Source organism: Primulina tabacum, chromosome 4 (assembly GCF_025594145.1).
Source record: "Primulina tabacum isolate GXHZ01 chromosome 4, ASM2559414v2, whole genome shotgun sequence".
NCBI lineage: Eukaryota > Viridiplantae > Streptophyta > Magnoliopsida > Lamiales > Gesneriaceae > Primulina > Primulina tabacum.
The window spans coordinates 21,879,793-21,901,914 of NC_134553.1; the positions used below are offsets into that span (position 1 = coordinate 21,879,793).

The 22,122-nt window shown below is 36.9% G+C and overlaps 1 protein-coding gene and 1 pseudogene across 1 annotated transcript in view; one reads left to right on the plus strand and one right to left on the minus strand.

The window, feature by feature from the left end:
- The window catches only part of LOC142543188 (uncharacterized), a 61,664-nt gene that overhangs the window by 29,720 nt on the left and 9,822 nt on the right, over positions 1-22,122 (minus strand). The gene's annotated exons all lie outside the window — the stretch shown is intronic.
- On the plus strand, positions 6,005-9,198 carry LOC142541909 (F-box protein SKP2A-like; annotated as a pseudogene).

Here is a 22,122-nt window from a genome sequence, read left to right on the forward strand (position 1 = left end):
TTGAACATTTCTTTCAGTTTCAGTTGGTATTTGAATATCATCGCGTTGTTCAACCAACTGATTGTTAGAAACAGCTTCATGTTCAACTGTTTGATTCACCACTTCAGGTTCTGGTGTTTGAAAGATTTTTCGATTGATGTGAACCTCTTCTTCACTATCATCCTCCAAGCTATTTTCTATTAAGCGATAGTTAGCTCAAATGGATCAGTTGGCTTATCAGTTAGTGCAGATTCATCAAATACAACATGAATTGATTCTTCTACATTTAAACTACGCTTATTAAACACTATGTAAGCCTTTCTAACTGAAGAATAACCAAGAAATATACCTAGCATCAAATGTTTTTAGATAATTTTTGCGATTATTGTGAATAAAACATCTGCATCCAAATATTCTGAAGCAGGACACCACACTTCTATGTCCATGCCAGATCTTATATGGTTTTTTCAAATGATTTTTATTAGTCATTGATCTGTTCTGAGCATACATGCAGCGTCTACTGTTTCTGCCCAAAATCTTTGAGATATACGCGAATCAGCAAGCATTGTTCTAGCTGCTTCTTTAAGAGTACGATTTCTTTTTTCAGCTACACCATTTTTCTGAGGTTTTCTAGCTGCTGAGAACACATACTTAATTCCAATATTTTCTAAAAATTGAAAAAGATTTTGACAGACAAATTCAGTCCCTCGATCAGACCTTATTCTGTCAATTCCAATTGATTTGTCATTTAAAAGTCTTTTGAAAAGCTTAATCAGTTGTGCAGTAGTTTGATCTTTTGATTTGAGAACAATAACCCAATTAAATCTTGAAAAATCATCAACAATTACCAAGGTGTATTTCATTACCCCTAAACTCATGACTGGTATAGGACCAAAAAGATCCATGTGCAATAGTTCTAAGCATCTGGATGAAGATTTACTACCCTTGTTTTTTAAAGAAGATCTTACTTGTTTACCAAACTGACATGCTGAACAAATTTTATTTTTTGAAAAATCGATCTTAGGCAGACCAGTTACAAGATCATAGTTACTCAGATGAGCGATGGATTTGAAATTTAAGTGGTTCAACATTTTATGCCACAACCAGTTCTTAGATGAATTGGAAGCTACAAAAAAAATGGTGCATTAGGTTTATTAGTACAACTTACCTTCAAAGTATTACCACATAGATTACCAGTTATGATGATGTCATCAGTTGAGTTCTTAACTGTGCAAGTGTACTCGTTGAACTAAACTGAAAAATTATTATCACATAACTAACTATTGCTAATCAAATTATATTTCAAATTGTCAACGATTAGGACATCATTAAAAACAATATCACCATGAATAAGCTTACTCTTACCCACGGTTCTATCTTTTGAATTGTCCCCAAAACTGATTTTTGGACCCGAATACTTAATCAGTTGGGATAGCAAATCAGAATCCCCTGTCATATGTCTTGAGCATCCACTGTCCAAATACCAAATCGAATCTTTTGTTGATGTACCTGTGACCTGCAGTCACACACAATGAATAAACTATTTGGGTCTAAACTGATTAATCCTTTAGGAACCCAGGCTTGGACCAATCTAACTTACTTTCCAGTTGTTGTGTTCCAGATAATTTTTCCCGGCTTGTGTGTGCTTGATGTGTTGTGCTGAAGAAATATGATTTTTAACCTTGTTCAACTGGTTGTTCATCCGATAACTTTTCTAAATAGGCTTACTGTTATAATAATTTGAATAGCCACTCTTACAGTTCTGAATTTTATAGCTGAACCGTTTAGGTGACCAGTTTGGCAAATCATTTGAACTCGTTGGGCTATATCTGATTCCATACTTCTTAAACTTGTTCTTATTTTCAATCGGTTGCTCAATATTGATTTACTTGGTTCTAAAATTTCTTGTACCATAGTTGATTTTACAAAGTGAATATACTTTCCTTTGTACATATTCAGCTTTGGCATAGTATCACTAGTAGAAGATTCATCTTGGCTAATAAAGTCTAAACCAATTTTATCAGTAAATGATTGCTGTAAATCTTTCATTTTAGTCAACGTGACTGATGACTTATTCCAAGCTCGAATCAGATAATTTTGTCTTGAATTTTCAAGTTTCAACTGCTGAATCAAAGATTGGTTCTCAATCGTTTCAGCTTTTTGCTTAGAAATCTCCTTTCTTAGACTCAACAGTTTAACTGATTCATCAATTTCAGTTTTATTGCCTTGGGGATCAGTTTGCTTTGCTTTGGCCTTCTCAAATGAGAAAGCAAGCTTGTGATACTCATTGACCATGTCGTGTAGTGTGGAAATAAGTTTTCCCGTGTAAAATCAATTGAACTGAAATCAAATACATGCTCACTGTTTGACTCAAGTTCTATGTCATTAGCCATCAAACACTCTGCTTCTTTTCTTCATCACTAGAGCTACTCAAGCTCTCAAAATCTGATTCAGCACTATCAGTTTTTGTCCATTTGGACTTACTTTCTTCAGCTAGCAAGACTTCATGCTTCTTTTTGAATGATCTCTATCATTCTTATCTCTCCTCATGTGCTCAAATGACTTCTTTACTTTTTCAATTGTATGTCGACTATCCTTCTTTGGCTTAGGACAATCAGCAATGAAGTGTCCATTTTTGTCACAGTTGTAGCAATCATTTGGTTCTTCCTTAGAGACATTCTTGTGAGATTTTCTTTCCAATGAACCTTGATTCCTTCTCATGAATCTCCCAAACTTCTTGGTAAACAATAACATGGCATCATTGCTCAGCTGTTCTACAAATATTTCAGCTGAACCAGTTGGTTCAAGTTTCATTGCACATAGGGCAGTTGTGACTTGTGGAGTTGATGGTTCTCTCTCTCTAGTCTGTAGTTCAAACTCGTAGGTCTTGAGATCAGCAAATGAATCAAGTAATTCCACTTTGTTCAGGTATTTGGATTGTCTCATTGCCATTGTCTTCACATCCCATTTTTTGGGAAGCCCACGAACAACTTTTAATGCAATTTATTTATTTATTTGAATACACCTTCCTTAGTGCATTCAATTCATTTATGATGCTACTGACTCGTTCATTCATTCTCCAGTCTTCATTTTGATGTTATAAAAATTGTGTACTATGACTGATTGTTTATTTTCCTTTGTCTGCTGATTGCCCTCGCACAGCTGAATCAACTTTTCCCAAATTTCTTTGGCAGTTTTGCAAATCATGATTTTTCTGAAAATATTTTTGTCCAATGTTTTATACAAAGTATCGTTGGCCACATTATCTAAGTTTGCTTTCTTTTTGTCTTCAGCTGTCCACTCTTCACGTGGTTTTTCAATACGATGAGGTGCTCCATCAGTTAGAGCAACAGTTGTGTTAGTTTTAATAATGTACATAGGTCCATCAGTTATAACGTACCTGATGCAACTTTGATTGTTGCACTCCCAAGAGCAGATTTTCCACAAGTAGTATAATTCGGTGAGTTCGAATATCGTATCTACAGCGAAGCTAAGATAATTACAAGTCCACTACAATGTCTTTTTGTTTTGTTTTTTTTTCTTTTAATTGTTTGAATATTTTATTGGTAATTTTTAATTGTTCAAATTTTAATTTAAGTAGTTGAGATTAGAGGATCCACTTTTTGATATTTTAATAAAGTTAATATTAATTATTATTATTGAAATCCACTTAATAAAATAGTTCCAATATATTAAATAATCATATTTATATTATGTTATATATTATTATCTTATAAGTGTATAATATAAACAAAAACTTATAAATGTTGTCAAGTATTTATTGTACTATATATAATTTTGTAAATACTAAATCAAGATTCTCACATCAAATGGTTGGTAAAACAAAACAAACATTTAAATGGTATCAAGAAATTAATATTATGATATATTCATATATAATAAATCAATGCATCCACTTTAAATGATTGGTAATACCAAACTAACATTTAAATAGTTCCAAGAATTTAGTGTAACATATAGGAACAATAAATCAAAACTCCCACTTATAAGTACGATATAATAATGCTTAAAGAAATAAATATAACATATAAAAAAAATAATGATTAAGTAATATAAAACATAGATTATTACCTTTTAATAACCTTATTATCATACCAAAAGTTTCACTTTTTCATCTCAAATTTGGGAAGTAAGCTACTCATTATTCAAAGTGTAAAACTTTGAATATGAAATTAAGATGCTAAATATATTTAAATGAAGAAATAAAGGAAAAACAAAGAGAAAAATATTATGAACTCAAATGTTTGTTCATAAAATGAGCGATATCTCAATACATTACAATGCACCCTCTTTATAGCCAAATTTGGGGAGACAACCACAAATGAAATATTATTTTGTACACATAAGTCTTCATTAGTGTTTCAAGTAATTATGTCATCATACACATCATTTTTGAAACTCTTCTCATCCGAGTTTGCTTTTCCACATAAAACAAAACATGTAGATAATTGAGTTTTGTGAATTGTGGTATTGTTTTTTACAATTTGACCAAGTAATATGAGAAATATGGTCAAAATGTTAAAGCATGTTAAAACTGTCACTTCTTTGGTAACTTTATTTGTTGCTTAATTGATCTCAATTTTGAGAAAATTTTATCTCATGCTTGCCACAAATATTGTAGATGTTAAAATCAACTTTCTTCAGGTCCAAGAATAATCTTAATCTCATTTGCAAAGCCAATGTTATTCTTGTTTTATCGAACCTGTAGAAATAGTAAAAACTTATAATTACACAACAACTTATATTTTACACAATTTAATATAAAACATATAATAATTAAAAATTTTAAAAAAACAAAAATATAAATTTATATTATAAAATATTTAATTAATATACAATTTTTATATTTATCACACACCCCAATCAGCTTATTGCTAGTCCCTAACAATTTAAGTGTTAATAGCAACACAAAACATATTGATCAATTTAAATAGAAATGTAATCGGAACTATCTAAGTGTTCAAATTAAAGTTGAAATTTGTCAAAGTTATATCAAAATCATCATAATTATAATTATAATTTATGAAATATTCTGAGCTGATCAATTCAAAGCTTATTTTAAGTTAATTTAATGTACATGGCCTTCAGAAATTCCTAATAAGAGTCTCAACTACATATTCTCACTGGTTAATAAATGTTTCAATTCATGGGAATGATTTCTTTCATGGAGTTGAAATATAGATAAATGCTCAGGAAAATGGTTTACAGAATGCAGACAGACAAACGAGACAGATTAATCAAAAGATAGGAAATCTATTGATTCAAAATCTAGTTATTCTTATTATATATTTATTTTTTTCTTGATCTTTTTTTCATAACATCATAGAATCAGACTAAGTATACACTAGTAGAATTTTTGGTTTTTACTTCGCCACTGATTACTTCGGTTATTGTTAATGATGAAGTAGTATATAGCGATCAACTTCGGTAATAACATCGGCGAAGTAAAACATTATTTTTTACTTCAAAATTTAAAAAACACGGGCTTCACTTCTATTTTTTTGTAACATTTTACTTCGACTGAGTAGTTTTGAAGAAGTAAAAAATTAAAAAAAAATTTAAAATTTATATTTAGTGAAGTAAAAAAATAATCATACTTATATTTTAATTTTTTTTAATTAGTTTGTAAAAGATGAACCTATAATTAACATTTAATCTCTCAAGCTTTTTAAATTGTAGCGCCTATATACACACAATACACACACATACATCCCAAACCCCAAACCAGTCGCCTCTTCTCCCTTTCTCTTCAAGTCGCGTCACCGCCTGCATAGTGCTCTGTTTTGGCTTTGACTCCTCCGAAATTGACTAGCGCTTCTCCGATACAATTCCCGCTTACGGCCTCTACTATGCCATCAACAAGAATTGCAATATCACTGTTGCGAAGCAGCAGAAGCTGGCCGAGTCGCCCCCGATGTCTTCGATGAGCATCTCGGTCAATGATATGATGTCTTCCATGCGCCAGCTGTAGTTGAGAAAAGTGAAGTCCATGCCTCATTCATGGATGGGTGGAAATTCTTCTCCGAGGACGCACTTGACACGATCCGAGAACTTCAGCCTCCCAACGACTCCAACATGGATCTTGACCCGAACTGAGATTAGCTATTTTGACGCATGGGAGGAGGCAGTTCCGGTGATGCAGAGGGTCGAATCTGTTAGGGATTTGAGGGCCAAGATGTTCGAGAAACTATGCAAGGAGAATCTCTTGGATCTAAATCCGAATCCGGATGTTGGGTGGGTGACGAATCTACTCGAATAGGTTTGATTCGAATATTTCTGGATAAGGAATCACCATTTTGGAATCCACCTCTGTAAGTACGAAAATGTCGTAATTATTGTATCAGTAAATATTTGATTTAAACATGGATAGAATATGGATGGTGATGGTGGGTTTGAAGATCAGAGACTATTAAGTTTTTGGGCCCTAGTAAATCGAAGAAGATAACAAATCTGCTCACATTTTCCCTCGGTTGATGAACTTGTGTGGGATCTTGTTCTGTACGGATACATGTCATGATGAAATGAATTCATTCAAGATTGCAAGAATAATTTTGGACGGTTAAAAACATATCAATTTTAATCAAGGTTACAAACAATTATATCACTGTTTTGAGAGTTGAACTTGTATTGTTTGTGGATTTGTTAGAAATTCTATCTTGCAGCATTCAATTTTTTCATTGCAAATTGTGATGAAATGTGGCTATATCATATATGGGTAGACTGAGTCTCGTAATGGGGTAACAAAGAAAAGAGAGTAGAAAAATTTGTTGCTGATTCTATGAGGTTTGAATGATTTTTGCTTGTAGAACATAAATACGTTAGTAATATATTAGTGCATATCTAATATCGGGGACGTGTTTCGAAACCCTGTTAGTATAATGAGATTGTTTTCAATTAAGAGTTGTATATTATACATATCACTTATCAGACCTATCTGAGAGTTGAGATGGAGTTCCTCTGTTTTAGTTCATGTTTGTGGACTGTAAATTTGTTCTACCGAATAATTGCCACCAGTCTAGTATCAGATCAAACTTGTTTGTTATTGTTATCTTTTAAGTGGAGAATTCATAACCCCTTTTATACCGAGCATTTGTGTGCAGCTAAGAAATTGGTATTCGATTGGTACATATCATTTTCTTTCGTTTTTGTCAGTTAACAAGTGCTATTAGCAGTTGTGGGGATGAATTTAAGTTCATCCACAAAAATAACTGGATGAAAGATATTTATGAAACAAATTTCATATTTTTTTAGTGTATACAGCATATACATGTTTTAAATATGTTTTAATTTCATAATTAATGTCCAATGTGATTTTCGTAAACTTTTCATGTCTCGATAATCTTTTATTTCCGCTTTATAGAAAAGAAAAACATGAACATTATCGTAGTTTTTATTAAGAACAACTAATATACCCAGTTGTTAACTGGATTTTTTCCTATTAAATGCAAGAAAGACATGAATGATCTTGTTCTATCACTAGTTCCCAAATTCACCAAACTCCAGGTTCTAATCCTTCGGCAAGATTCGCCTCAACTACTAGATGATGCTGTTGAAACAATCGCACGATATTGTAGTGACTTGCAAGAGTTGGATCTCAGTAAAATCTTTAGACTAACAGATAGATCGTTGTATGCCTTGGCTTATGGTTGCCCAAATCTTTTAAAGCTGAACTAAGTGGTTGTTCGGCCTTTAGTGATTCTTTTGTGGGATATTTATTCGGGTTTTGCTGGAAGTTGAAATCTTTGAATCTTTGTGGATATGTGAAGGCAACATCTGATAGGGCTTTGAAGGTATAATATATTTAGAATTTTGTACCCACTCATCTTATGATGTTGAATTTGGCTCTGAATTCTGTGTGTCTATTTTGTGCAGGCGATTGGATCCAACTGTAATAATTTGCAATCATTTACTCTTGGATGGTGTGATCGTGGTTGTGACGAAGGAGTAAAGAGTTTAGCACGTGGTTGCCCTGGCCTCAAAGCTCTTGACTTGTGTGGATGTGTTCTAATAACAGGTACACTCTTCTTATTCGTTCTTTAGGTTGTTGTTATGTTAATAACTCGAGCACAATTAGTTAAAAGTCAAGTAGATTTTTGCCAATTTATGGTGCAACTTAAACTTAGCTGATGATACTAGTTTGAAGTATGAAAATAACTTCATTGGCTTTTGTTTACACAAGACAAACCTACCGAGGGATGAGTAGATATAGTCGTCATCTTAAACAAAAAACTTCATATTTAATGAGTAATCATTTTGAGAATACCAATTTTGCTTAGGCATCACAAGGAATGAAAATTGAATCATTATCGTAATTTGGATATTGCACTATAGCTCAAGTAATTTAGCCCCTCCAATCTCAGCTAGAAGTTAAAAAATGAATCATTTTGATATTGAAGTTGACCCAAACTAAAGATCAAAATGGAGTTTGTTAATTTGGTGCAAGCATGATTATTTTGATAAATTTTTTCTGGAAGTTAATTTCGAGTTTCACCCCGAAGACTTGATCTGCATATCTAGTTTTACCCCAAAATGTAATAAGTATCCCCCCTCAGTCACTCAATTGAATTTTTGAGTCCTTGACACAATTCTTTATTACATGCTCTGGTTTATTATGGAGATAAACTGTTGTCATTGGGATATGTGCACATGAAATTTATATAATTATTAATTCTGGAATTTATGCTATTAGAATTGATGGTTGGGATAATTTGTTTCGGTTGGGATATATATGCATATGGTAATATGCATTTTATGATAATTGATATGTTGTTTTGCTCTTTATTTTGAAGTACGGAATCGCCTAAAAATTAAGTTGAAATATATCCTGAAAATTGCTCCGAATAATGCATTCTCATTTGTGGATATATATTGTCATTTATTTTGGATGAATGATCTTATTAATCTAATGCATCTTGTATTTTTTTCATTTCAGTTTGCAGGATCAATCAAGAACCATTATTACAATCAATCTTAATATGATGAAGTCAGAAGTGAATGGAGTGAATTCGTCTACTCTTGTGTAGGTGGTTAAATGGATCATGTGTGTCATTGTGCATTTTAAGATATATTTTTGGATGTACACTTTTCGTTTTGTGGATATATTTGTAGATATATTTTTGGATATACACTTTTGGTTTTGTGTATATATTTGTGGATATACACTTTTGCAATAAAATATGATTATTTACTTTAAAATTAAACTAAATGATGAAGTAATAAAATACAAAATAATTCATCATATTAAAATTGTGTCGAAGTTAAAGAAAGAATGTACTTCACCACTACTCAATAATTGTGAAGTGGTTCTTTATTAATTACTTCACTATAATAAAAAAATGAAGTCTTTTAAATCGATTACTTCGTCAATAAATTTAAATTGTGAAGTAACAAAATACCAAATTCTTCAACAAATACAAAACATGTGAAGTTATAAAAAACATTTACTTCGTCAATCAATGTAAACTATGAAGTTATAAATAAGCTATTACTTCTGCACTTTACGAAACAGATGAAGTAAAAGACGTTGTTTTACTTCGGCATCGGTTTAATTATGGATCGGTTTTCCCTCATTGAACCGGTAAAGACTTCGCTAATTTCTTGGATACGACTTCAGTTATAATGCGAAGTAAAATGGTACCCTATTACTTCACGTGCATCTACTTCGGCAACTATCTACCTATGACTTCATTGAATATGCGAAGTAAATCATGGAAATTCTACTAGTGATATGCTCCTTGACCACATATTTATTTAATTTGTACAATATATTTCTCTCTTTCAATTTTTTTTTCTTTCTTTTTTTATGAGAGATAATTGGGTCGTAGTATATAACTTTAAAATTACATAGATCTTCAACATTTTTTTCAGGAAATATTTATTTTTTTCTTTAAAATAAGAAATCAAGATCTAAATAATAGATAGTCTTTCTCATGATCAATAAAGGCTCGAAAACTGTTTTATCAATCCTCTCCACTCACTCACAAAATATGTGTGAGTTTAAAATTTTAGGCACTCTTATCAGATATATCTTGGGCCATAACCTTTAATACTGATCTTATCACAATGGTTAATCACTCAAAAATATTTCATAAATCATATTTTTATAGTGATCATAATATTAAAATTGACTTTTTTTTTCAAATAAAAATTTAAACGGTAACGTCTCGAAAATCTGAAAGTCCACGTGAACCACGTGCATGTAAATTATTAATTTTCTTTGGTATTTTATTAAATTGTTTTAAAGCCTAAAATGCATGTTTCTTGCATTAATTTATGTTTAATTATTTTTATTTAAGTTATGCATAATTCATGCATGATAGGATTTAATCCCTGAAATTTTAAAAGGGCACGCATTAGGGATTCTAGGTGCATTTCACGCTCGATCGAGGAGCGGAGACCGGAGAATTTTCAGAAAAATTATTTTATTTCACGATTTATTTTTATAAATTTATTGTGGGGACCCGGACGCTAATCATCTTCTTAATCATCTTTGGGATTTAATTATCAATTAAGATAAACAGGGTCTAAAAATTTTTCTTTTTAAAATGTAACTGCGGAACGTAATGGAATTTAACTAGTATACATCTCAGTATAAAAGTACAATAATGTACAACAATTAGTAAAACTAGTATAAGGTTCAACTACTAATTTTCAAGTATTAAACCAAATCTACAATAAGTCCAGAATCACCACTCTAAACTCGTCTTCTATCATCATCTTCTTGACCCTGATCCTGTCCCACCTGTTGTCATGCACACATACAAAACAGGACAACAGCCGGATACTCCGGTGAGAATAAATCCCACTATAAATAATGTATACATGCAGTTAACTGAATTAACATAAAAGCATGAATTATATCTTATCACATGTAGCATAATCAAACAACATGTATCAATACCAGTCTGTAAATAAAACATAAATCTTAATCTACGAAACATAAATCAATACGGATCTGTAAATCAAGTTCTAGTCTCGATATCTAAGACTCGACTCTTCTCTCATTCTAATCTAGGGATCCTGATCTAATTTAGACTTTGGTATGTTGTATCGAATGTCTACAATAGACGTCGATCTACATCTAAGCTCATCGATACACCGTAAGTCTAGAGTCTACGCGGTTCTGACAAAGACTCGGCGGGTCTGCCCTAGCTAGGCTGATCTGCCCTAGACTCAAACTCGGGCTCTGCTATAATTCACTAGACTAAACATATCAATCTGATAATATGCAAATATCAATGCAATAAAGTAAAGTATGTGATTTTGGGAAACTCAAGTCAAACCTAACTCGAGTTGTGCAATACCGAATCAACATTTATTTATACCTTTATCTTCTCGGTCCGACGAAGACGAAGTATTGAAGTCAACTCTGTCCATATCCACTCTGATAATGACAATCGAATAGATACAATATCAGTACATGACTCAGTTCAAAACCTGTTCTGATTAATACTCAAATCAAAACATAATCGGATCAATGCCAATCGACATATGATACCACAATACCATCTCAACCAATACCGGGTCTGATCAATATCAATCAACTGATGTTTCGACGGCATACCAATACAGTCTCGATAACCCCGTCAGTCCCAACATCACTGATATAATACCAGAACTCATAATCACTATCGATATAACTCATAATTTAAATGATAATATAAATCTGATATCGATTCTCAATCAAATCGACTCCAAAATTCATAACAATTACATAACCAGTCCGTTTCTTAATCTGACTTCGATTCTATGATGTCTAACATGTCAAGAACATCATATATGACGGGTATTCAATTCCAACAACATCATAATTTCAAATCATGTCTAAACGTAACAAAACTTACGTCCAGTTGTAGCCTGCGTTGATAAGAACTTAATACTGAAGTCGGATTCAAAATCAGACGGGCGGATCTCGTAAAAATCGAAATTCTACGATTTGGAACCCTTTTTCCCTTTCCTCGAGCTTCTCCCTCGCTTTCTTCTGAAATTAACGTTTGTTATATATATATATATATATAACATATGTTGCATGCCAAAGAAACGTGGTGACTCCTCAATCTGCATGTCTCGCGCATATGCGCGACTCCAAATGGCGCATATGCGCGAGACCTACGGGTCTCAATGCTCGGCTTCGCAACTACTGGCGCATATGCGCGCCTCAATCCGGCGCAAAGCTTTGGATCAAAAACGTTGGCTACTGGACTGCTCGCGCATATGCGCGCACCCAAGTCGTGCATATGCGCGAGACCTACTGTCTCGGCGTTTCAATACTCGCGCATATGGGCGCCTTCCGCCGCGCATGTGCGCCGAACTCTCTCGACGTTCCGCGCATGTGCGCGCATTCCGCCGCGCATGTGCGCCGAACTCTCTGGACGTTCCGCGCATGTGCGCGCATTCAAGCCTCGCATGTGCGCGCATGGTTCTGTCTTCCTCGCGCATATGCGCCGAGCTCTTCTTGCACAAAATGTCAAATATTCTTTCGGCTCTCCCGGTCTGATCCGTTTCATCCATAATCATCTCAATTAATAAATAAATCATTTCAGATTAATCTCGGATTACGATAATAAAATCCCGGGCCTTACAAATATAAGGTGTTTTTAATTGTATTTTTCAAAAATGATAATTTTTGGGTATTTTCACCCGCAAGATTTTATTTTTTTTACGGTATCAAATTTTATCAAACGGAAGACTTGTTTAGGGTCCGGCTATTATTTTCAAAATCTTTCCAACACAAAATATTTTTCGAGAGTGTATTTGAATTTAACGAGCCAATTTTAAACTCATTAGGCTTAAATATTATTTTAAACCTTTAATTAGCAAGGTTAGAGCCCATTAATCTTTTAATTAGTATGACATTTAAACCTATTCAATCCTTTTATCTCCCGTAACCCCATGACCGATAGTCACCTATTTCTTTCAACACCCCCCCCTCGATTTCATCACCCTAGCAGCTGAAGGCATCGGCTTCCCTCTTGATCTTGCAAAATAAAACTTCATCCGGGTTCCTCTCGTCATTCCTGCCCTCCAAACATCATAAGGCACCCTTGTTACTTTGTTTTCGCATCACTCATGTTGATAATACTAATATGTGTGCATGTGTTCATGAAATCTTTTGAGCTAGTCAAGAATATGAGGAAACCATCGATTTTGTTCCATGGTATTGCTTAGTGTTGTGTTGTTCATGTTTTTCTGGTTTTTTTGTTGCAAGGGACTGCCGTAGTTCGTTGGTAAGGGGCTGTCTAGGTTGTGATTGATAAGATTCTTATGCTGGTGTGCAGATCGATCGGGTTTTGATAGGATAGAGTGAGGGCCGAGCGTTTGTAAGGGTGAGGTGGGTTCGTACATGCCATCCTGCTACACCAGCTGTGCAAGGGTCTCCTCCTGCCCTGTACCAGGCCCTGATGGGGCTGAGTTGGGGTTTGGGTCGGCTTGAAACATGCTGGTGCGACAGGAAGCTCGATCGGACCAGGTAGAGGCGCTTTGGGTCTCGGTAGGGGGCTTGGGGTTGCTCCTCGGTTGCTGGCTGGTAGGAATGTGCATGGCAGCGGTGGTTTGAGTCGGTTGGGTACCTTAAGTTCTGATCTAATTCCCTGGTGTGTGGGCTCTTGATTGGTACGTTGGGTTGAAGGTAGAGGCGTGAGTTTTGGGAAAGGGTAGTGCATGAGGTGGTGTAACAAGAAGGGCCGAGAGATTTGTTCATGTTATTAATTAATAGCCGAGAGTTTTTGGTCTAATATTGGTATTATGAGCTTCATAGTATTTTTAAGATATAATATTATGTTGGGAAAATTTCGAGTAAGTTTCGAGTCATTACGGATTAAAACCGGGACCCCGGTCCAAATTCTTAAACGAGTCGGTTAAGTTCTGATTTTGGCTCGAGTTTACGTCTAAGAACACTTTTAAAAATGTTTTGTGACATTTTAAGGTGTTTGGTAAACTTCGGATCAATTGTAGAGGTCCAGGGGTGAAACGATAATTTTCGGGTTCCAGGGGCAAAATGGTCATTTTGCATCCGGGGTGAGATTTTGGTCTTAGCAACGCCTTGAAAACAAATTTATGACATTTTAAATATTTATGCATCATGTTCATATTTTTATGGAATTACGATAACTACGTTGCATGCTTGGTTTAAAAGAAAAGTTACGCATATGCATGTTTTATTAAGTGATGAAAATGGTTATATTTTTTGTGGTGACCCGGACGCTAATTCATTTCTTAATCGTTCTTGGGAATAATTGGATCAATTTAATAAACTGGGTCTAATTTTTTTAAAAAAAATACAAGTGCGGAACATAATAAAATCAATCTGTTATAAACATCAACATAAAAGTACAAGTTTTGTATAATCACATTAAAATCAAACTATAGTTCAACTACTATATGTCAAGTGCTAAAGCCTATTCTACTTCTGGGTCCGAATCTCCACGCTAACTGTAATCTCTCATCCTCTTCATGACCCTAATCCTGTCCCACCTGTTTTCATGCACACATACAAACACAACAACAGCCGGATAACTCCGGTGAGAAATACATTCCCAGTATAAACAACGTGTACATGCAATCATATAACAAATATAAAAGCATGAAACCGATATCAATAACATGTATCAAAATCTGAAAGATATGACTCAATATAAAGCAGTAAATAAACTCTGGACTCGTCATGTCAGACTCGACTCATCTCTAATCTAGGGATCCCAGTTTGAATAAGAACGTAACAAATCTCCCACCTACTCTCCCAATCGGGGTGGCGGTACGTTCTTATTCCCGGACTTTGGTCCTTTCAATCGAATCTCCGCAATAGATGGCGGTCTACTTATACGCAACATCGATATAACCAAATGTCCGGTGTCTTGGCAACTCAGCCGAAGACTTGGCATCTCCGCCAAATACTAGGCACATCCGCCTTGGCACTTCCGCCAATGACTAGGCACCTCTTCTTATGACTCTCTCTCGATATCTATCTTCTTTTCTTTGCTTTTCTATAAATCAATAGAATAAGCGTAAACCTTCAAAGAATACAAAAGTATTAAACAAGACAAATAAGTATGTGATTTAGGGAAACTCAAGTCAAATCCAACTCGAGTCTTATTTCCCGGATCAACATTGATTTATACCTTTCTCTTCTCGGTCTGACGAAGTCGAAGTCTCGAATTCAAATCTGTCCATACTCAATCTGGTAATGACAATGTCGAGGAGTACAATATCAATATACTACTCAAATCAATACTGGATATAATCAGAACTCAATCTAATTCTATTTCCACGGCATAACCGCACAATCTCAATATATCCAGCCATACAGATATCAACAAATACCAATCTCAAAAACTCATAATCGATATAGACTTAATCTGATATCAAATCTGTATAATCTCAATCAAATTTAATCCTGAAAATCATAACAATTTCATACGGTATCCGTTCTTCGATCTGATTTCAATTATACGATGTCTAATATCTCAAGAACACCATATATCAGTCATATCAAGATTTCTTCCATATCATAATTTCAAATCATATCAGAACATAAAAAAACTTATGTTCAGTTGAAGCTCTCGTCGATAGGAACACAGTACTGAAGTCGGATTAAAAATCAGACGGACGTATTTTTTGTAAATCACAATCTATGATTTTGAGACTTGAAGCTTTCCCCTCAAGTCTTCCTCGTTTTCCCTTACTGAGTTGTGAAGGAATGAAACATTATATATATATATATATATATATCAATGCATGGTTAAGGCAAGTGGCTTCATCTTTATGAAGCACGTCTCGCGCATATGCGCGACCTTCCTCGGGGCATATGCGCGAGACATTCTATCTCGCGCGTGTCGTCACGGCAGCTTGCGCATATGCGCGCCCTCTCCCGACGCATATGCGCGAGGTTCTCTGCCATTCTCGCGCATATGCGCGGGTCCTTGTCGCATATGCGCGGGTCCTTGTCGCATATGCGCGAGGTTCTCTGCCTACTCCGCGCATATGCGTCGGCTTGGTCGCGCATATGCGCGAGGCTCATTCCTCGCACATAACTTTAATTCTTCTTTTTTCTTTCCCGGTCCGATTCGTTCCGTCTATAATCACCTCAATTATCAATAAATAATTTCAGATTACAATAATCAAAATCTCGAGCATTACATTTTTCAAGGATGGGAATTAGTTGTGACTGACGATGTATATGTATACGATGACATGAGATATGATGAGCTGAGGCCCGGGCTCAACGGGCGGGTAATGCTGTCGCTGATGTTCCCCGCCGTCGGGTACCACGGTTTTATAGATGGATCCATCGATAGAGCTGATATGAAAGTCACAACTAATGAACCGAATTCAATTAAAAGAAAATGTTTAAGTTTATGATGACACGATGAGCTGTCTTGACACGTATATGATGATATGAGATTACATGATTTGACACGACACGTTTACGAATATGATGATATGAGATGGCATGCTTTGACACGATATGATTTTACACAACACGTTTACGTTATGATTTTAAGTTCATGAAATATATGTTGAGTATGATATTTTTCACTGCTGTGTGCTATGTATATGTACTTGTTATTCTTGGTACAGGTGTGTTGAGTCCTTAGACTCACTAGGTATGTGTGATGCAGGTGAGCTTCATGATGAAGAGACTGGAGGTACCGAACTCTGAGTAGGCAGGCCTGGTGCGGCGACACGACCCGAGGACCGCATGTTTTCTACATTATAATTTATGAAATTGAAAGGAGATGAATGTTTTTATACGTGATGATTTTAAGATTTTTATTCGTTTATGTTTACATATGATTTTGGATGAGTTTGGTTATGTTAAACTGCATTATCGTTATTGTCAAATACTTAAGATCATTTTTAAATGTTATTTCGAAAATGCGAGCTTTTAAAAAAATATTCCGCACTTTTAAAAACGAGTAGACGTTTCAATTGGTATCAGAGCAAAGGTCCTGTATAGGGTTGTGCCACCGCCAGCTTCTGCCGCTTAGTCTTCAAGCCTCAAGTCTGTAAGTTGTATGATTTTACATGTTTTAAATGTTTTAATGCTAGCACCTGCATGTTCACATGATATGTAGAACCCGTAAATCAGTAGACGTATAAGCCATGCATAATTCTAGATTTTTAAATTTAATTGACTTCATTGCATGATTATTTTAAATGCATTTGTTTGAAGTTAATTATTTATTATTTCAGTTCAGTAGTATGATTTTTAGCATTTCAGTATTTTCAGTGAGGCCGGACCGGAGTTGGAGTTTTGAGATAGAATTTAAGATTTGAGAAATATTTCCAGAAGTTAATTTAGCTAGTAACTAAGTTCATTTAAGTTAGAAAGAAAGGTTTGAAGATTTAATTTAATTATTTGAGGTGATTAAGAAATGAACTCATTTAAGTTATTAAATTAAGGGGTTAGCTCACTAAATTATTTAAAGGATTAGTAAGGCTTTCAAGGATTATTAGTTGACTAGATAATCAACATTTCCCTTTATTTTATCATGCATTTTTCGGCCACCCTTAGTGCTAGAAGATTCATTTTCCAACTCACCAACTTTGACCAATTCTTTGCATGTAATTAGTAGGATAATTCTAGGATTTTTGGGAGCACAATTTAATTAAATAAATGGACATATCCTAGTCTAGAATCAAGCTAAATTTCGGCCACCACCTCCTAGAAGCATCCACCAACTCATTTGATATCAATTCAAAATTCAAATTCAAAAGGGGAGTGGACTTGGTCTTGATATGATCCTATTTTTGTGCACCCTTCTCCTCACCTTCATAACCACTCAATCCCTCTCCCTCTCCACCGAAATACCTCACCATTCAGATCCATTTTCAGTGTAGAAAAATCGTGAGTCTTAGCTAGAGGGAAGGCAAGAAAAATCGAGAACTAGAAAGAGCAAGAGAAGCGCTCCACCTCCTCCGTGCCGCGTCGTCGTTGTTTCGTTCGTTTTCTTTCCAAACGAAACCAGGCATGTCTAGATTTCTTTCAAACCTCAATCAAGTCATATTATCATTTATTTTTCAGTACATGATCATGTTTTAGCAAGCAAAAACCGAGATACATGTCAAAATATTTTTGGAACACACATGCAGAATTTCGGCCCTTTCATGACAAGCTTCACGTTTTTCTGAGTTTTGTGGTTTCAGGTGATTGGTTCGATTCCAGGCTCCCAAGGCGGCTTGTATACATGTAGTAGGATGCATTAGGACCATATTGGTCCATTCAAACCAGCCCCATGCTTGCTGGAAATTTAGAATGACAGCAAGTCCCTTAGGTGCAGAAAAATGTGGTTCGAAAATTCAGTTTCTTGTCAAGGGGTTGGATCTGATCTTGGCTGCCCCAAGGGCCTATAGCCATGGTTGGATCACTTCCCTAGCATGTCTAACACGTGACTAAGTCGCCCTTTTGGTGGCTTGGTCCATGGCTCATCGGTTTTTAAATAATCAACAAGAACAGCCCCTTTCCCCATTCGGCCCTTCCATTTTTCAGCATATGGTTCGTTTCTTTTGTGGCTTGGTGTGGATCTTGGTTGGCCTATGGCCCTTAGCCACGGTTCATATCATGCTCCTAGATGTCTAGATTGTGCCATGGTCAATCAAATGGCCACTGGAGCGACGCAAGACATCGATCATAGCATAAACACTACACACGCATGCACGTTGCTCTCGGTTGGACCCTTCGGTTAAGATTTGGTGTGATGCGGATTGTGGCTGGCCTAGGGCCCTTAGCCATGGTTCAAATCATTCCTTGGGATGTTGGTAAGAGTCTCTGGTCGGTGGTTCACGCCCCTAATGGCCGATAGTCTCGAAACCAATGCAAGTCTTGTAGTGCGCAGCTGCTGTATTTTTTTGATAGCAAGTATGCTGCTGTTCAGAAGCGTCGTTTGAGTTCTTGGTTGGCTTTTAGCCCATGGCCTTGGATTGGACAGTGCCTCATTGAGTTAGGAAGGTCATGTTTTGGACCGTTTGTCATTTGGATCATTTTTGAGGTCGTACGAGAATTTACGGTGCAATGTGCCAAATTGACTCTCGAAAGAGCGTTTCGTGTTTTGGCCTCCATTCCACCTAGATTTCGACCCTATCATTTTAGGAACATTATTTTATGATTTTTCAGCGTATTTTAATCATGACTATACGTCGGTTCAGTGTCGGTTCAGGTTGGCTCGGAGTCATGATTAAATGCGAAGTCATTAGGCGTCATAGTCGCATCTTTTGAACGTAAATTGCATAGTTGGTCATGTTTAAGCTATTGCATATTTTTCATGGCACAGTTAGGTTGCAGCGAGCCTGGGAACGATCCAATCCAATCCAGTTGGTAAAATTACAGGATTTTTTCATTATGCCAGTTAATTATTTTACGTGCATTAAATAGAAAATGATTATTTTTGAGATTTATGCGATATGGCTTGTGGTTCATTCACTATGTGGGAGTGTTATTTTATACGGTCGCCAGTGACCGATCAGTTCAGTATGGTACCACCCGGTCGCCAGTGACCGGCCAGCTCAGTTCAGTTTCAGCCTCCCCGGTAGCCAGTTACCGATCAGTTCAGCTTAGTGCAGTGGCCACAGGCGTAAAACATAATCTCAACAGAAAATTTTATCAGATATTTCAGTACAGGCTCCAAGGAGCAAATATTTTTACAGTGACTTCCAGTTCAGTTATGCACGTATTATAATTGCTCAGTACAGATTATTTTCAGTATGCCTCAGGACAGGATATTTTATCACATGCATATTTTAAATTCAGATTTTTACTCGTTACCTGTGATTTATGCATGCTGAGTCTTTAGGCTCACTAGACTTGATTGTTGTAGGTACTGATGAGGCCAGGGCCGAGGGCGGGGACCAGTGAGCCAGCTTGGGTCGGCAGTAGTGGCACCCGAGGACCTCAGTGCGGCAGTTGTTATGTTTTTCCGCAAACAATTTTATCAGTTGTTGGATATTTTTAAATCGTTGTTGTTGGCAAAACTTTGATTTTCTTCCGCTGCAATATTTTGAAATATTGGACTTGATTCACCAGTGATTTTATGAATGAGGCCATTTAAGTTCTTTTAAAAAGAAAATTTTTAATTTTTCCGCAAATTTTCAAGCAAGTAGTTCGAGGGCCTTCACAGTTGGTATCAGAGCGAGGTTCTGTATAGGGTTTCACTACTACTGATCGCGAGAAGCTCACGAAGCCACGCCTTTGGTCTGTAAGTTTTTTTTTCAGTTCAGCATTTTGTTCAGCATTTCAGTTATAGCATGAATTATTTTGTCAGCATGCTTCCAGATTTTCAGTATTTCAGAGTTCATTTAAAATAAATTATGGAATTATGCATGTTAGTTACGTATGGGTTATGTTGGAACAGTATGCCCCCTAGACGCATTTTAGAGCGCAACAGAGAGGTGGAGCCTCGCCGAGAGGACAGAGAGGAGCATAGACCGGAGGGAGACCTACCACCTCCTCCACCGCCCCCACCGGACATGAGTGCCCAGATGTTAGCTGGGATGGCACAGTTCTTCGCACAGTTTGCGGGGGGCAATGCCGCAGCCGTAGCCGCAGCCGCAGCCAGGCCGACAGGGCCCGAGGCAGTGTATGAGCGATTCATGAAGATGCGCCCGAAGGAATTCTCTGGGGCATCTGACCCCATGGTTGCCGAGGGATGGATCAAATCCCTCGAGGTTATCTTCGATTTTATGGAGCTGGGAGATGCAGATCGAGTCCGATGTGCCACCTACTTGTTCACTGGAGACGCCCGCTTATGGTGGGAAGGAGCTTCGGTAGCCCTGACATTGGCTACACTTTCTTGGACCCGCTTTACGGAGGTTTTCTACTCCAAGTATTTTGCTGAGGAGGTTCGCACCAGGCTGACCACCGAGTTCATGAGCCTGAGACAGGGGGATATGTCGGTTACGGAGTTTATCCGTAAGTTCGAGAGGGGCTGTCACTTTGTGCCCCTGATAGCGAATGATGCCAGAGCCAAGCTGATGCACTTCCTGGTGGGTTTACGGCCGATCTTGCGCCGGGATGTTAGGGTATCTGACCCTGCTACTTATGAGGTTGCCGTCTCCAAGGCCTTAGCCGCAGAGCAGGATCTGCGGGATATCGAGAGGGATCGCCAGGGCAAGCGCCCAGTCCAGGCACCGCACCGCCCTCCTCCTCTTCAGCATCAGCAGCAGAATAAGAGGCCTTTTCATGGACCGCCCAGGAACAGAGGCCAGCAGCAACAGCAGCAGCAGCAGCGGGGACGCCCAGCCCCGAGGACTCAGGAGCACCCAGTCTGTCCCAGGTGCTCACGTCGCCATCCTGGAGCATGTATGGCTGGCTCAGGAAAGTGTTTTAAGTGTGGCAGTCCAGACCACATGTTGCTGCAGTGCCCTCAGAGGAATCTGCCTACCCAAGGCAGAGTTTTTGCTCTCCATGCCGCGGAAGCCAACCCGGAGACTATGTTGTTGACAGGTATCTTTAAACTTTAAGTTATTATTTGAATTTCCGCGTTTTGGGAATCGGGATTTAGATTTTGAACTTAGAACTGTTATAGGATTGCATGCTCTACTCAGATTTATTTTAGAGGAATTAAACTAGAGGAACCTAGACCTTTGCATGTCTATAAGTTTAGATCTTGTAGTGGGATTCAACTTAGAGCTCCGCTCTTTCAGGGAGAATTTTTATATCTGGTTCCGCTACCAAGGCCTTGATAGATTCAGGGGCCACTCACTCATTTATTTCGGAGGTCTTTGCAAACTTTCTCAAGATCCAGACCATTGGGCTAGATACAGCCTTTTCAGTAGTGTTGCCGTCAGGCGAGGAGATGGCAGCCACCAATGTTATCCGAGATATAGACCTTGAGCTGCACGGTAATCTTGTTTATGCGGATCTGATTGTTGCTACCGATGCCGGAATTTGACATCATCCTAGGGATGGACTGGCTATTGAGGAACAGAGTGTTGATAGACTTCCAGCGGAGATCCGTTCTTGTCCGACCGCCTGGAATGGAGCAGTCTTATTTGAGCCAGACAGGTACGTTTCCTTACCGCGCATTATTCCTTATGTTCAGGCTAGGAAGCTCATGCATAGAGGGTGTCGGGCATTTCTAGCAACCTTTTTATCTGTCCCCGAGGAACCCAGCCAGTCCGTCAGCCTCA